Below are 15,777 nucleotides of genomic sequence, written 5' to 3'. Positions count from 1 at the left end.
CAGTGCTTTTTTTTTTTGCTCCATCGAACCATATTTCCACCCTCTGCTTCCTTGGAACTATAACTCCCATGTCCTTGTGTCGTAACCGAATTGTTCTGAGGTTCAGAAAAAAAGCGAACCAACCTAAGTGGGACCCACATTCTTGGGTAAAGGAAACACACTTATACACGCACACGCACGTAAAGCACACACACACACACATGTTTCGGTCGTAGGACGCTTTTGGAGGTCATTGGGTGGAATTTCGTTTTGGAGCTACCATATCGTCACTAAGTAGGCAAAAGCCACAACCAAAAATCGTTTTGAGCAAAGGAAGTGACGATTCTTTCGACACTGGTTATAGGGGAAGTCACACATTCACACATACACTCCGCCAGAAAAGCACACTTCAACCCTTCATCGTATGTGTGTCCTTGCAGTCCTGGGTGCCATCGTAGAAACGGGAAAATGGAGAAACCATCAAACTCTCACACACGTCCTCACGCCTACACCGTCCTTTAGTGCACCATCACTACACACAATTTAAGGGTTTTTTTCCAATAGGACAAAAAAGAGTCCTCTGTTAAGATTAATCGATCCACACACACACACACGGTGATAGTTTGATGAGCCTTCTCGTTTTTTTACAATCAAATGAAAAAGGACATACACACACAGACACACCACCAGCACACACCCAAGGATGTCGTAATGTCGTCGACGACCAGGTATTGTGTACTTGGACCAGGCAAGGGTGTACTGCCGCCCGACCGAGCGATCACCGAGTGGACACATAACGCGCTGATTTACGCACCTATTGGATACTTCGGCTGAAAGACTTTTCCGCAACGCTGATTTGGTGCTTGGCTTTTCCAACCTCCCGCAAGTATCGCAGGAGGGAGACGACTCTGCTCTGCTGAGGGTGGGTGGCACTAACAGCCACACACGCACACAGACCCGCACACGAAGGAAGTGTAGATGTGTGCAAATCGCACACACACACCCACTCACTAAAGCACACACACACACCCACTAACAGTGGGTCACTCCGGCTGCTATCCGGCACACAAACCCTAAGCACACAGACACAGGGCGCTGCTGCACGCACACACTCACGCCAGTGCGCACCGTACACGCGCACACGAAAGCCGCGACACACCGCACACACACACGCACAACGGGACGCTCACGGTCACGGCACAAACTGTGCGCGCTGAGGGGCGAACCAGTCCTGCAACCGGAAGGGAAGGGCTGTGGTCGGATCGAGTCGGAACACACCAGTTAAAACGCGACCTTCTTCGATCAGGCACGGCGCTCAACTGAGCAGCATCGGTGCGGTGGCTTTTCGTTTAAGCGCTTGCGAGCCGGAGCGCGACTCGGTGCTGGGCCCTGACGCGGGTCGGCCGAAGACGGCCGAGAGCGAAGGCGCAAGGAAGCATGGAGTAGGAAGGGAGGGGGGGGGGAACGGTTCGGAGAAATATTGGAACCAGAGTTCGGAGAGCGCGCGAGAGCATGTGTCTACTAGGCAAGCATCATCCCCTTGGTGCGAGGGGTGGGGGTTGGGACGAGCCCGTGTGGCAGGCGGGAGTGGACGGCAACATCCTTTACCGTTTGGCCACTACCTGCACACACACACACGCACGCACACTACACACGAAGAGCACGAATTTGCAATGCTCTCACTCTCTCGCGCGACAGTTTCCCTCTCCATCCATTTGCCCTTTCGCTCTCTATATCTCTCTCACTCCCTCTCTCTCTCTTTTCTTCTTAGTAATCCTAGCCGTGCGAGCGCATACCTCCCCCGCGTCCGCCGGCACAGTAAGCCGCCATCGTTTCACTCCCACCGCTTCACAAAAACCACCCTCTTTTATTCGCCCACTCGCTCTCGCCACTTCCGCTCTTTATCTCTCTATCTCTCTCTCTCGCGCGCTCCCATCCAGTTTATCAGTCGTAATCGAAAGCTTTCTGGAGCGCGCGATTGAACCATCGCGTGAACGACGCGAGTGCGCCAGCGGTATGACGTCATACTGCGTCACAAAACTTTGGGCGATACACACACACACATATGTGCTGCCTTTGCCCTCACGCCCCTCACCACAATTGTATTTATTGTAGTAATCAAACGCACCGGAATCGAACCGTTTGCCTATCGGGGACCAAAGATCTTGCCCTCCAGACGATTATTGGTGCTCAAAACGTCAAAATCAAGTTTGGGGATGGTGCATAACCATTTCATTCGACGTGTTGTAGTTTTTCTCTACCCCCCCCCTTCCCCCCCCCCCCCCCCTACTGGTACACTGCTGGTAGCAGCGTGTTGTCTGTTTTGTTGGGAGAATTTTCAAACACTCTCCCGCACTCAAAAAAAAAGGACACAAATCGGAACCCAAAAAAGCTCTCCGGGAGAGAAAAAGCTTCAAGCGCGGAGGACTTCAGGGCTCTTGCGGGGGAGGGTTGGGGTGGCGGGGACGTAGCCTCTCCTGCATGGAGCTCTCGGTTGAAGCATCGGAAACCAAGCAGCAGTCGAGCCGACCAAGGAACTGGTTAAGGAATTGCATAATCTCATTTTCCATTCTGACACACAAACACACACCCACACATACCCGCTCAAATGGATCTCAAAATTGTTAAGGATTGGACTGCACACACACAAAAACACAAGAAAAAACATCCGAGTGCAGGTGCAGGTCGCGTGGTGTATCGACACACGCTCCAGAGGAGCTTGACGATAACAGCAGCTCTGGTGTAGGGTGAAAGCTTCTAGAGCAACTACCCCACCAAATGGCTGCTTAGCCTAACCGGATAAGGCACGCGATTGGAGGTGACACGGCTTATCGCCCCCGATCGCGTACCAGTGTACTAACGCTTCTCCCCCCACGGTGGATTGCACACCACGGGACGAACCCCATACCTTAGCCGGTCGATTTTTGCCGCGCATGGGGCGAAAGGAATCGTCCCAACAACCCCACGGGTTCACAAAAAATAGGCATCGATTTGTGGAGGAGAGGAGACACACCAGGAACAAAAAAAAAAAAACAAGGAAGACAATCGCTCAGTCCCCCACCCCCATAGTGTAGGCTTTTCCCTTGACCATTTCCCAAAGCTTACCCCAACGTATGCATTTACGTCCTCACCTCAGAGGAAGACGACCAAAACCCCGGAACGAACCGGAAGACGTACGGGGCGCGGCCTGGGGTCGCCAAGAAGAACATGGGTGCTTACACAACACAACAAATTGCTACGTTTGCACAGCAACAGCAGCAGCAGTAGTAGCAAACAAATCCGAAAAAGAAGGCAATCGGAAACTGTCACCCTACCAATGTCCTTGCCCTTTTTTTGTTGTTGTTGCTCTATTCGCCGCCCTCACACCGTGCCATCCTTCCCATTGCTGAATAGGGAAGGACAGGCTGGCTGGCGGGCTGGTTGTGTACGGCAGCAGCCGCTGCCATGTTCCATTTACCGCATTATTTGTCTCGGGCCTTTTTTTATAGCACCCAACACATATCAAATGTCATGAGGCAGGGATTAAAAATTGGATTTCGTCCCTTTCGTCCTACCGCCGCACCACCACCCGGCGGATATCCGTTCTGAATCGGTTCTTATGTAGCCTCTGCTGCTACTGCTGCACAGGAATGTGTGTGTGTGTGTGTGGAGTGGATGTATGTGTATTTTCGTACGCCCAGCACAATCCTTCGGCGTTTAGTCTCGCCAGGCACCGAACGGAGTGGGTGCGCGGAGGGAATAAGCTCTTCGGGACTCTTTTGCCTTCCCACCGACGACGCCACTCAAATGGTGAAATTGGCGGAAAGTTTTATTAGATTTCCGCCAGTTAGCTTCCGTACCGCAAAAAGGAGGGGAAAGAAGAGATAGAGGAAAAAGACTACCAACTACGACCGCACCTTTCGCACAGTGTCACAGACTGAGCGGGAGGCGTTACGAAACGCAAATTTCTCAAGAAAATAATTGCTGGAAGGTTTACAATCTCTTGCTTATTGGTAGATTCATGCAGTTTTTTTTTGTAGAATATTATATTTCAGCAACTTGAATCAATTATTTCCACCCACCAGAGTCCTCGCGCGAGATGCTTTCGCAACATTTGCTAACGCTCTCGGACGTACACCCTACTGGTACCAAGACGAGCAGACAATAACAACAGCAACAACAAATAGTCCCTCCAACAGTGTAGGGTAGGATTGGAGGCTCAATTTTCACGTGCGTATTAATTTTCACAACTTTGCTCACCCGCCATTCGTGCGGCCGGATTTTGAGCGACGCGAAACGGCAAACAAACTATTAGCACCGGCACTCTGTAAAACCTCACAGCATATTATCGCCAGTATCACGATCGTTGGCAAACATACAACCTTCCTCGCCGCTCGCTCACACACGCTCACTCTCTCTCTCTTGTTTCCTACGTGTTTCGGTGTGTTTTGTGTGCCTGCCAAGCCTGTCAAAATTGGCATAAGTTTAGCGAGCCGATAAACAAACACCCAACATACATATGGTTCGTTTCGGGTCGGGTCGGGTGAAAAACGAGCGCAAGAATTTGAGCACGTGCGCTTGATTAAAACGCGCGTTTACTCCAGCGGCCCGGGGGAGGGGGTACGCCTTTTGTCCCGTTCGATTAGCGCTAGATGGTTCGTGTAGTCACAGATTATTATTTGGCCAGTCAATTTCGATTAGCGCGCGCGTATGTGTATGCGCCCCGCATCCTCGTCTTAGGCAAGAGAGCTGGACACGCTCCACACGAACGATCCCCGATCGATAAAATTTGCGTGAACCAGTATCTCCAATCAAGCCCGGCTTGATTATGTGTTTTCTCTCTCTCGCGCGCGCCTCTTCGAGCGATCTGTCGCACAAAAACAGGCGCTAATCTGTCGACGTGGCCCCTGTCCCATTTGTTTCGACACGCTGGAGTGCCCTTGCAGCCTAGCCACGACTCGCGCCCGACTAATTTCGCTCGCCTTGGGCTGCCCGTTCTATCACACCTTCACCCTGCGGGTGCGCTCTGCTGTGCATGTGCGTCCACTTAACACAAATCATGGGGGGAAAGAAAAGGAAGCTTGCTCCGAACTTTATTAGACACGACCATGTTCTAGTGCAAAGTTTTATCATCAGCCAGGCTTTTGCGCTGTGGCTGCTGATTACATTACAAAACGCGAAATTCGTCCGGCTCTAGGCATGGGGCCGGAAACCCGGCTCTAACAAGGAAGACATAAATATTGAATTTCACAACGTGTCGCTCCTGCGCCGGGCCTGTCACACGTCTTGTGCATTATGCCCCTACCCAGCCGATCCCATCCCGCTCGCCGCACACGCCCTGATTGCTGCTGTGTGCAATTATTCGCGGTTGACCAGGAGAAGCCCACAAGCTCTGAAGGAAGCGGTTCCGCGCGCGTGTATCCTCCGGACAGTGAGGGAAGCTCAATTATGCTGATCGCCCTGATTGACGGTGGCCCGGAGAACTTTATTCTGTACGTTTCCCTCACGCTTCCAACACTACCATACAAGACGTTTGGTTTCGGGAGACACGCGGGTGGTTTGACGCAGGAGAAGATTCACCCTCGCGCTTGCCCCATTCCAGGCCCGCATTGTCCACACCACACTTAGGCCGCGCCGCCGCATACTTAAGCGGTAACGCACCGTCGGCGGAAGAAAGGTTGTAGCGCTTGCCTGTAGCGTGTCTATGTACTACCACGACTCTCTCCGACATAATTCCACGACTACTCCCCGGCCTGCCCACCCACCCTCCATCCATGACCCTTCATCATACAATATATACATCTGCATATATTGAGCGCAATCAGCAACCGGCCATTATTCAATTCCTGAGGACGAGAACGCAAAACGAATGCGACCAGTGGGCCGTGCGTAATGCTGCGCTGGTGATACACGGAGTACTCGGACAGCGGGATAAAGAGAGAAAGAAAGCAGCAGCAACGTCAGCCGAACCCGGTGTCTCTTGCCATTCTAACACACACTCCATTATGATATCAACACACAGAAGCGGGTCTTGCGAAACGAATCACAGCCTGCCTGTGGAAAACAATCGCTATAATGACGTAAGACCAACGCTTTACCAGCGAACGAGCGATTGATTGTACGGTTTCGACCTGCCCCGAGGGTGCGATACATATCAGTGTATCGTGTGGGGTCAGGTAATGCAGCAAGGATTTCATACTGCAGAAGCTTAGTGGTTGCGCCCGATAGCCGTACCTCTTCCCCAACATCTCACCAAGAAGCCGCATTAAGCGCGGTGTAGGGGAGATGATACCGCGCCGCAGTTATTACTGACGCAAACCACACCCGCCCGCCGGAAGAAGATCGATGAGCAAGCGGCAGCGCCATTTGCTGCGTTTTTTTTAGCAATTGGCGAAGATAATGGAGTAAAAGTACCTATGCCACCTGCTGCAAACCCCACACAACATGGCCGCGGTGGTTTGCGCCTTATCTGACCCGCTTATCTTATCGGGTGGTGCCGCCCCACTATGTGTCACACAGTGCTCAGTGCAGCATTGCAGTAGCAGCTAAGTACGGGGACATACACGACGCACACACACAAACTTACATGCAGCAGCAACCACCTTTCCTCCCACTAGCCTGCAGTCACTAGCGATTCCTCGTTGTACCATACCACCATCTACGCTTATTTCAAGCCTTCTTTTGCTGCTGGAGAAACGCCTCATGTTTCCTCTTCCGTTGGCCAATTATATCTTTTCCGTCATACAGGCAACGGACGGCCTCCGGGGGATAACCACCACCGAACAGGAGCAACAACAAAAATGCGCGAAGGAAATGACGTAGGAAATGAATGCTCTCATTTCGCGCTCGAGCATCCACCAGCAGCAATCCAACCTGTGTGTGTGTGTGTGGGCACACTGTGCATGCATCTTCTGCTGCCAGCGAAGTGGAAGTGGAGGCGCGCATTCCGGTGGTGGGAAACGATGCAAAACCCACCACACGCTTCCCTCCTCGACAGTATTCGATGAGTCCCGGTAGGGGGGTTAGAGACCGAGAAGCTGGATGCACATGCACAACACCATAGCGCCCCAGGGCCGTACCCGGGACTGGCTAATGAAACATGCTCTTGCTCGCCGACCTGTGACAATAATCGAGACTCTGCTCCAAATATCACACAACCGTCAGTGTAGTAATCGACGTCAGCAGCAGCAATAGCATTGCACCGGTGGCAGCGACAAATGATAAACAGCTGCTTGGCTCCAGGACTCACTCTTAGTGCCCGGTAATTTCGACCGATGTGTGTGCATTATCATTCCAGCAGGATATTGTCATTATTCGCACATCGCCACGAATCCACTGCCATCCAAAACACTGCCAGTAACTCCTGTAAACTCTACTGTGCTACGTCGTCTCCGTGTGTGCCTATTTCCAATTAGTTCTAACGAAGCTTCACGGCCACCAAGCTCGTTCGTTCGTCTACTACGTGTATGTGGTGGCTGACTTGTGACGAATGTGAATATGTCTCGAGTTACCCAGACACACACACTGCCCTGCAAGTCGGCCTAGAACACCACCCGGAGAAGAGCGGGGCTCTTTCTCCACATCTCGGAAGTGTGATAAACGATCGCACTTAGATCCGTGCCATATCTGCTGTCCTTCGGTTCCGTCTAATACCGCCCCTGCCCTTATGTATGTGCCTGTGTGTGTTTGAGTCGATGGACATCGGGCGTACGCTAATATGTTTTACACCACGGACGCGCATACTAACATACACACACGCAGTGTCTTATCCACCATCGGTGTGGGTCTCGAAGCTCGCGCACTGCTAATCACTAATTAGCTTCCATTATCTGTGACTACATTTCTTTTGCATAAACAACCAAACTCGCCCCTGCCCTCCCAGCTCGCACCCTTCCTGCTGCTGTTGCGTCGAAGCCGTTGGTAGTGTTTTTCGTACGCTGTGGTAAGCTCGCGCGAGAGCACGTCCGTTTTGTCGTTGGCGTGTGTAAATACCTGTGTAAAGATCAGCCTTTACCCCCTCGAGCACAGCCACTGCTAGAAAAGGTGCTTGATTTCGAGCATGATCGAGTATCGGGTCATGTATGTATTAGTGGTGTGCTCTCTGGAGCGCACTCACGACTCCGATCCGGGTCCGGCTATTGTTAGAACGATTACGACTCCTGCAAAATCGGAACCAGCCAGAAGTCTGAGCGACTCCGAATGACTCCGAATGACTCCGGACAACCTCGAATGACTTCCGACGACTCCGGATGACTCCGAACAATTCCGGATGACTCCAACTCCAGAAAACTCCGGAAGACGCCGGACGACTCCGGACGAATGTGGACGACTTCGGACGACTCCGGATGACTCCGAACAATTCCGGATGACTCCAACTCCAGAAAACTCCGGAGGACGCCGGACGACTCCGGACGAATGTGGACGACTTCGGACGACTCCGGATGATTCCGAACAACTCCGGAAGACTCTGGATGACTCCGGACGACTCCAGACGACTCCGAGCAATTCCAGACGACTCCGAGCAATTCCAGACGACTCGCCACGATTCCAAAAGGCTGCAGATATTGCTGGGCGGACCTTCCTTCCGGAATCGGATCAGAACTTTACCCATCACTATTACTTATACGTGACGATTATAAGCAATGTCCGAGGCGGCCGGTCTAGCGTCAATTAGCATTTGCTTGAAATGTTGCGCATCCGTTGTAATGTCCAAAAGTATGATAACCTTTTTCGCTTGAAACAAACCATTCACATTCAAGACCCAGAACCAGTTTAGTTTCCATTTGGCAAACGCTTGGAGATAGTAAGCAGAGTTGGCAAGATGAGATGCCTGATTGACCATTTCCGGTGGCTAGCGAGCTGCTGGAAACGACTCCAAAGACCCTTCTCCTCCACCTTTCTACATCGCAATGAAGCTGCACTAGCTGCTGCAGGAAGAACTAGTGGGCTGTGCATATGTGTGTCTTATCGTGTTCTTCCCTTCCCACTCACATTTATTCTGATCCACCGAAAAACATTCCGCCAGTGTCCACCACCGTCGAGACAGTGGTGATCATTTAAGACAATTTAGTGTGCTAGATTTTATCAATTTGAGCATTACCCATGACTCAAAACGGACGGCACAGTACGACACGATTTAGAACGCCGCAAACGGACCATTCCCCGTGGTTATGCTTCGTGGTCGTGGAGGACGATCGCAAGGCTACTACAGTATAGCGCGACATCATATCGCACCACCGACAAGGCCGGTGCGCTCTTGCACTGGTTCTGATCCACCCTCCCTCCGCTTCTCGTTTGATGGCTTTGTTTGCGATGGAAATTGTCATCGTCGCACCAGCATGCGAATTGCCGTCTTGAACATGGAACTGTGCTAATAGGGGCTGCTCTCTGGTGGTGATGTTGAAACTATAACAATCGCTAATGATACCATCACACTGAAAAGGTGCAAGGTTATTCTCGCTGGAACTGATCGTTCGATCGTTTATCAACAGCTAAATGTACATTTCAAATAACACCATCACCCGATGTAGAAGCCATCTGCTATAAACAATTACAAACAAATTTCAATATCAAATGGAGGCGCCCAGCTGGCCGTTGGATTTTGGGTAGAATTTAAATGGAGATCAGTAGAGAATGAAACAATAAAGGAATCCTTCGCTTTTTTTTTGCTTTTTTCCACACATCACCACTACCTGTTTTTAAAATCCCATTATCGACCACGCGATAAATGCTTCGCTACAACCGACGAGCACACTTCGCTATCAAGCGCCACAAACAACACACGCGAGGGATATGGTATTCGTGCAGCAGCAACAACAACAACAGAAAAACCCAAAACAAACAGCAACGGATACGGGTTCGATCTGGTACTGGGCAGATATATAAAATTAAACCCCAACCGGTTCATTAAGCCGCCGAGCGATGATGGTCGATTTCATCGATGATGGCGTACAGCCCCCACCACCACCGCAGCGATCCGTGAACCGTAGCCGCGTCATATCATCGTGCACTGCAGTAAGGGGATGCGGCATGGTGCATGCAACACAAGATTTTATACGTTTTTTATTTACAGAAACGTTTCGAGAGCTTTTTTGAAACGATTTTATGGCATAATTTATTGTCTGCGTAGAGCACTAGGAGAGATAAACCGTATTATGTTTGTGGTGATTGCATTCTTCGAATTTTATAGAATTAAATTTGTGCTTATAAACACTTTTTTCGCTTGTTTCATCACTAGTAGCTCCACTTGAAAGGCAGCCATGATCCGCGTGCGCTAGGCGAGTGCATCGGAACGATTAACGCCACGCCGTCTGGCCCGAAAAGGCTAACAAGACGAGATGGTGGGGTGAGTGGTAATGGTAATGCACAACACCCGACCACCAAAACAAAACATCCTTTCAAAACACATCTGCTTTCACGTACACAAACTCACCCCCAACCAACCAACCAACCAAGAAGAAGCCGCGCAGGGATCAGAGGCACACAGAGCGAACCAGTTCGAACCAGTACCCTCTGCCGTTCGCCGACGGCTTCCATGGCCGCCGGCTGTGCCTACCTCAACGGCCGTCGACGAAGTGACTTGCTCACCCCCTGCTAAGTACAGTGCGCGCGCGTCTTGCCTGCACTACCTGGTAGAGGCTCCTCCCACACCCACGGGGCATTCTACTACGGGGCTATCATTTCTCCTATCTGTGGCCTCCTGTCCTCCTGACCGCTCGGCCAGTTCGAACCGGATATTGCATCGCGCGTTGTTTGCGATTCGGTGGTCTGTCGTATTTATAGGTTATCGTTGAACCAAAAACAAACCAAAAAAATAAAACAAGTTTCCAATCAGATGGCACCCGCACACAACTGGACGAATCCAGCCGATGCGGTGCACACCTCGGATCACGCCGGTTTTCACTCGGTTCAGTCTGGACTGCACCTGAAATTAATCGCTTGCATTGCATAAGGCCAATGCATGCTTTTCGGAACATTTCAGAGATCGCACCTTGGAGCAGTGATGACGTCAATCAAGCTAAGGCTCGGCGTGTAGATTAAGCTAAAATTGTAAGAAACAGTCATCACCGCTGCCGCAACGTCATTACGGCGGTGCACATTTGCTACTCAACGCCAGCCCCCTTAAAATGGGTAATGAAAATATTAAAAAAAAAAAATACAAGAAACCAAGTCGGTTCCAATTATTTTTGGATTTTTTTTTTTGTTGTTTCGTTTCCCCAACCTTTCGCGCAACCAGCACCTTCACCCCGACCCATCCAACAGCGCAGTCAAGAACGTGGTGACACTTCGCGGGCCGGCCGTTCTGGCGGATGGACCCGCCGCGCTTGGGTAAAAATAGTCACTTTCTATCTCTTCTTCACGTGTTTGTGCAACTCGCCGCTCGCTTTCTCTCCATCATGTGCGGCGGGCCATGTCCTTCCCGGCATCTTCGGCCAGTATCGTCATCGATTTAACAAAACACATACACACACCATGGGCGACCCTGCTAGAAATCTAGAGCGCAAAAAGTATCTTCGTCGAAAGGGGACCTACGTCAATCGGTACCCCGGCCCGACCAGCTGCCCCACCCCAAGGTGCCTGGGGGCCATGCGCGGACCCATGCCGCCAGGTACGTACGTCACGCGTAAACGCCAGACCAGCAGCAGCGCCGCAACAACACAAACGAGACGCTGCGCGGTGGCTGCGGGACTCCTTCTCTAAGCGCAACGGATTAACCTTGGCAGGTATGCTTGGGAGTAGTACCGTACACATGCTCTGCCCCCCCCAAAGGGAATGTACTACACACAGCTGTGCTGAGCAGCAGCAGCAGCGGACGGTCCTTCCACCCAGGGAAAGCAAGATCACCCACTACTACAAACCGTGTGTCGTGAGCTGGTTGGTTTGGTTCGCTGCTAGCCGGGTGTCTCGGGCGCAGAGCGTGATCTCTTCTCAGCCCCGTCCGGTTGTCGTGCGCGCGCGCGCTTTTACACTCATCACAGGCCACGCTACTGTTGCTGCTGCTGCTACTCCTCAACCTCAATGGAGGTGTTTTATTTTCGGTCTAAAATGGTACAACCTATAAATAGGATCGCCCTCGTCTGCCGGATGGCGTCCCAGCGTCAAAATGCTTTGGCCCCTCACCGATACCCCGGGGAGACCTTTACCCCTGGTCCCTGGCCACAAAGAATTCAACGCTTCAACCGCACTGCTCCTGCAAGTGGCCAAAGTACGTGGCCGACACGGCAACGACGGGCAGGTTAATTCATGGCAGATGTTTAGCTTCCCCACCGGCGCGGCCTTACCACCGGTCTGGATGTTGGTTTTCTTCAGGATGGGTTTTTGACGGCACGGTTACCACCGGTTTTCGATCGGCGATTGTTTCCCAGAGTTTTTCCCCCCAGTTGTCGCTCACTGCTGCTTGCGCGATTGCGGATCAACCGTGTCTAAACCGTTGCCGACTTCGTCACAGCGCCGCCGCCGCCGGCTTTATCATGCCGTATTTTTATCGCCGTTTGCGTGCGTGGTTTGGGGGGGTGCGTAATCGATCTTGCAAATTGCAGCAAAATTCAACACCTCCTCCTCCTACCCAACGCCTGTGCGTGGCAAAGTGGCCACTACACACCAGCAAATGAGGAAACATTTATCAACGTGTCGGCGGCACGAACGCGGAATGTGTATATTGGTGGCGGTGGAAGGCGCCCTTTTTTTGTTGGTTTGGTGCCATTTATTGTTGTATTTTTACACACACACACACACGGGGGCATTCCTGGTACCTACCGCGCCGACCCTACGCCTCTCTACCGACGGAAGAAGACAGATCAGATAAGACGATAAGCGCCTGGCGCGCATGCCACTCTCTCGTTGTGGACCCCCGATGTCAGCTTCTACCCGTCTTCCCATCCCTGGCAGGCGCATTTCGTTGCTGGCGCACGTTGCCGCAATCGTGTGAGCCACCCATCGTAACACACTTGCACACATTAGATCGGTGGAGCGAAAATCCAGTTAGAATCACGATGAATCATTGTATGCTCCGAAATTAAAAGAAAATAAAAACAATATGGGAAACGCGCAGCTCGTCTTTGATGTACCACAGCGTACACACATCGAATTACTGTAAAACTTTGACTTTGGAAGCCGATGACAGATTTGCTTTTGAAAGGCATCATTTATGCAAACGGAAAGTGCAAAATGTATTCTGCAAAATAATATGTTACCCCGCGCCAAGTTTTTCCCACTGTTGCCAAATGAATTATTCAAATCCCCACCCCAACCCTCGGGGGGCCTGCTTATCCAACGCCAGCTAATACTTTGCCGCTCGGGTTTTCGCACTGCCAGCAGGCGCACTGGAAACATCATATGACCACCTTCCCATGCAATCACACACACACACACATAGCTCACTCAAGAGCGGATGGGAAACGCCATCGCTCGCCCACACCTATACACATTGCCCGGTCCATGGCCACTCGAACGTATCGCAACGCTGGGGGGCAGGGCGGCTTGATGGTATATGCTCTCCCGGTTCGTAACATTACCTTCAATTTATCGATTTTATGAACGGTACTACACAGCGCCCCCCCTTCTATGAATACATGTTTTTTTTATACACACAAACACACACCAAACTCTCACACACACACCGGTAAAACTGGCAACTGCACTTGCGTTACATCCTTCTGCAATTTTTACCATGTATCGATCAGAACGAGAGAATGAGAGAGAGATAAAAAGAGAGATAAAAAGAGAAAGAGGAGAAAGAGACGAATAGAATGAGAGATATGGGACCAGTGACCAATGTGTGTGTGTGTGTATGTGTAAGAGACATTGCATTGTGGAAATTTAACAAAAAAAAGCATTTGCCGAGCGCAATGCATCCGGAACAGCGGGGAGAGAGAAGCATATTTGCAACAACCCATGGCAGCACACAGCTGGCGTCACAGTGGCTCCTCACACATATTGGCAAACGCAAATCGAGTGTAACAATGTGCATTCCAATCGTCGTTTGACCCGTTGCACACCAGAAGCCGCCCCAGCAGCAGCGGCGGCAAGCGATTATCGGCGCACCAGAACATTAGCCAGACGATTGGACATTGGTGTTGTACCTCCGATGTTGCTGGGGAAATAGAAGCTTTGTGAAATAGCGAACCCAGCAGCAGCATACCCGTACCGTGCGCTTCCTGCCCCACCCAAGGGGGGGGGGGGGTAGGTAACAAATGACACTACTACGCAACACACAACGAAAGTGGGGCGAGCATTAGCTGAAGTTGGCAGCAAATAAAACAGGCTTTCTTTCCAGATGTGTACACAGTGCTCCTCTTAGTGCGCGGTCTGGCACACGACCAGCTTACTTTGCGACTGTGTTCTATGGGGCGCATGGAACAAACGTGGAAGCAGTGGGGGGGAGACACAACAAAAAGCCCCAACGACCCACTCAATGCCACAAGTATATGCTTGTATCTATTTCTTCTTTCTTTCTGTTTTCGAGTGGCTTCCAATGCTTGCTGCTTCTATTATGCTGCTGCTGCTTGCTGACTTTCTTTCTGGCTTTGCTTTTCCCAAGCGCGCACGCCGTTTAAATGACCTGCTCCGATTTGGGGTATGTTTGTGTGTGTATGTGTGTGTGTGTGGCAGAGTTCGGTGCCACCAACGGCGAAGAAGAAATCCAATATTGCTTTTTTTCTCTCCATTTACTAAAAACAATGTTAGCGAACATGTGAAACACATCGTTAAAGAAAAACTACACATAGAAAAAAGAATTCCCAAAAAAAAAACATGGATGTTGTGCAAGAAAGGTGCAAGTATGCAAACCTACTGCAAACAACATCCTTCTTCCCGGTATGCCACAAGGAACATGTGTGTGCACAACGTTGCAATGATTGCGATGGCGTCAGCGAGGAGCCCGGTTCCGGTTGTCCTGGGTGGTAATGCACTATTTATGCCACGACAACGTACGTCACACCACAGGGGCGCGACAATGTTCGCTCCTCGACCTTCTCCTCCTTCCCCGCCGGTCGGTGTGTGGCCTCTCCGCTCGGCAGAAAAAAACAGGGAACAAGCCACTCGCGTGGATCGTAGGTTGCGGCGAACCATTTTGAACGAACCCGGATACAGGATTGAATAATAATGATGGTTGGTGCTTTTCTTGGTGGCGGGCCGTGAGGAAAGAAAAAGAAAGGCATAGCCATCTTCCTCCACCTCTCTCTAATTCTACCTTTTTCATTATCTCTCTCTCACTCGCTTTCTCAAGGTTACCTATAGCCTAGCGCTTTTCTTGCTCCTATCAAATGGGCAGCTTTGCTTTGGGGAGGCTCGACTAGTGAGAAGTTTTGCAAAAACGTTTTCCCTCTCCTGCCCTGCCTGTCAGGACACCATCGACAAGATGGAGCTGGCCCACAGAGCGCTGGGACCAGCGCTGCCGGTCGATTGCCACCAGTTACATCATCGTCCATGGTTGCTGGTTGTGGTGAGGCAAAAACTTTTCGGCAAACACGACCGTGCATGTGGCGCGGCGGGAGATGTGATAGGGTGTCCTGTGACGAATGTTAGGCTACTTTTCCCATTACCCATAATGGGCTCACCAAACTCATCCAACCAGAGCCACAATAATGGTATACAATAGAAAGCATCCTGGGAAGCAGGACAACCAACAGGGCACAGAGGATAATGAAGAATAAAAAGTCAAAAACAATCGACTTTATCTTCAGGGGGCTTGGTCCCTCTACGATGCAGAGAGATGGTGGCAATAAAATGTGAAGTGAATAACGATAAAAATAACCTTCGCCATTCCCCTCCACCCTCTCGACTCTCCTCCTCTCACTGTGTGTCACTTGCCGGAAGCTC

At 51.1% G+C, this 15,777-nt stretch overlaps 1 protein-coding gene across 12 annotated transcripts in view; it reads right to left on the bottom strand.

Annotated features, from left to right (window-relative positions):
• LOC1273109 (sodium/potassium-transporting ATPase subunit alpha) overlaps nt 1-15,777 on the bottom strand; it is a 65,277-nt gene that overhangs the window by 30,532 nt on the left and 18,968 nt on the right. The window contains exon 1 of one of the 12 annotated variants that reach the window (XM_061645846.1): nt 794-1,347. The exons of 8 other annotated variants lie outside the window; for them this stretch is intronic. The gene's annotated coding sequence lies outside the window, so the exon portion shown is untranslated. Of the gene's footprint in view, nt 1-649; nt 1,348-15,777 lie in introns of those variants that run through there. 3 more of the 12 variants (XM_061645847.1, XM_003436221.2, XM_061645855.1) reach the window with 3 other exon arrangements.

This window comes from Anopheles gambiae, chromosome 2, assembly GCF_943734735.2.
Source record: "Anopheles gambiae chromosome 2, idAnoGambNW_F1_1, whole genome shotgun sequence".
NCBI lineage: Eukaryota > Metazoa > Arthropoda > Insecta > Diptera > Culicidae > Anopheles > Anopheles gambiae.
The sequence above is the reverse complement of the archived record's forward strand: the minus strand, read 5'-3'. Positions and strand labels throughout refer to the sequence as shown.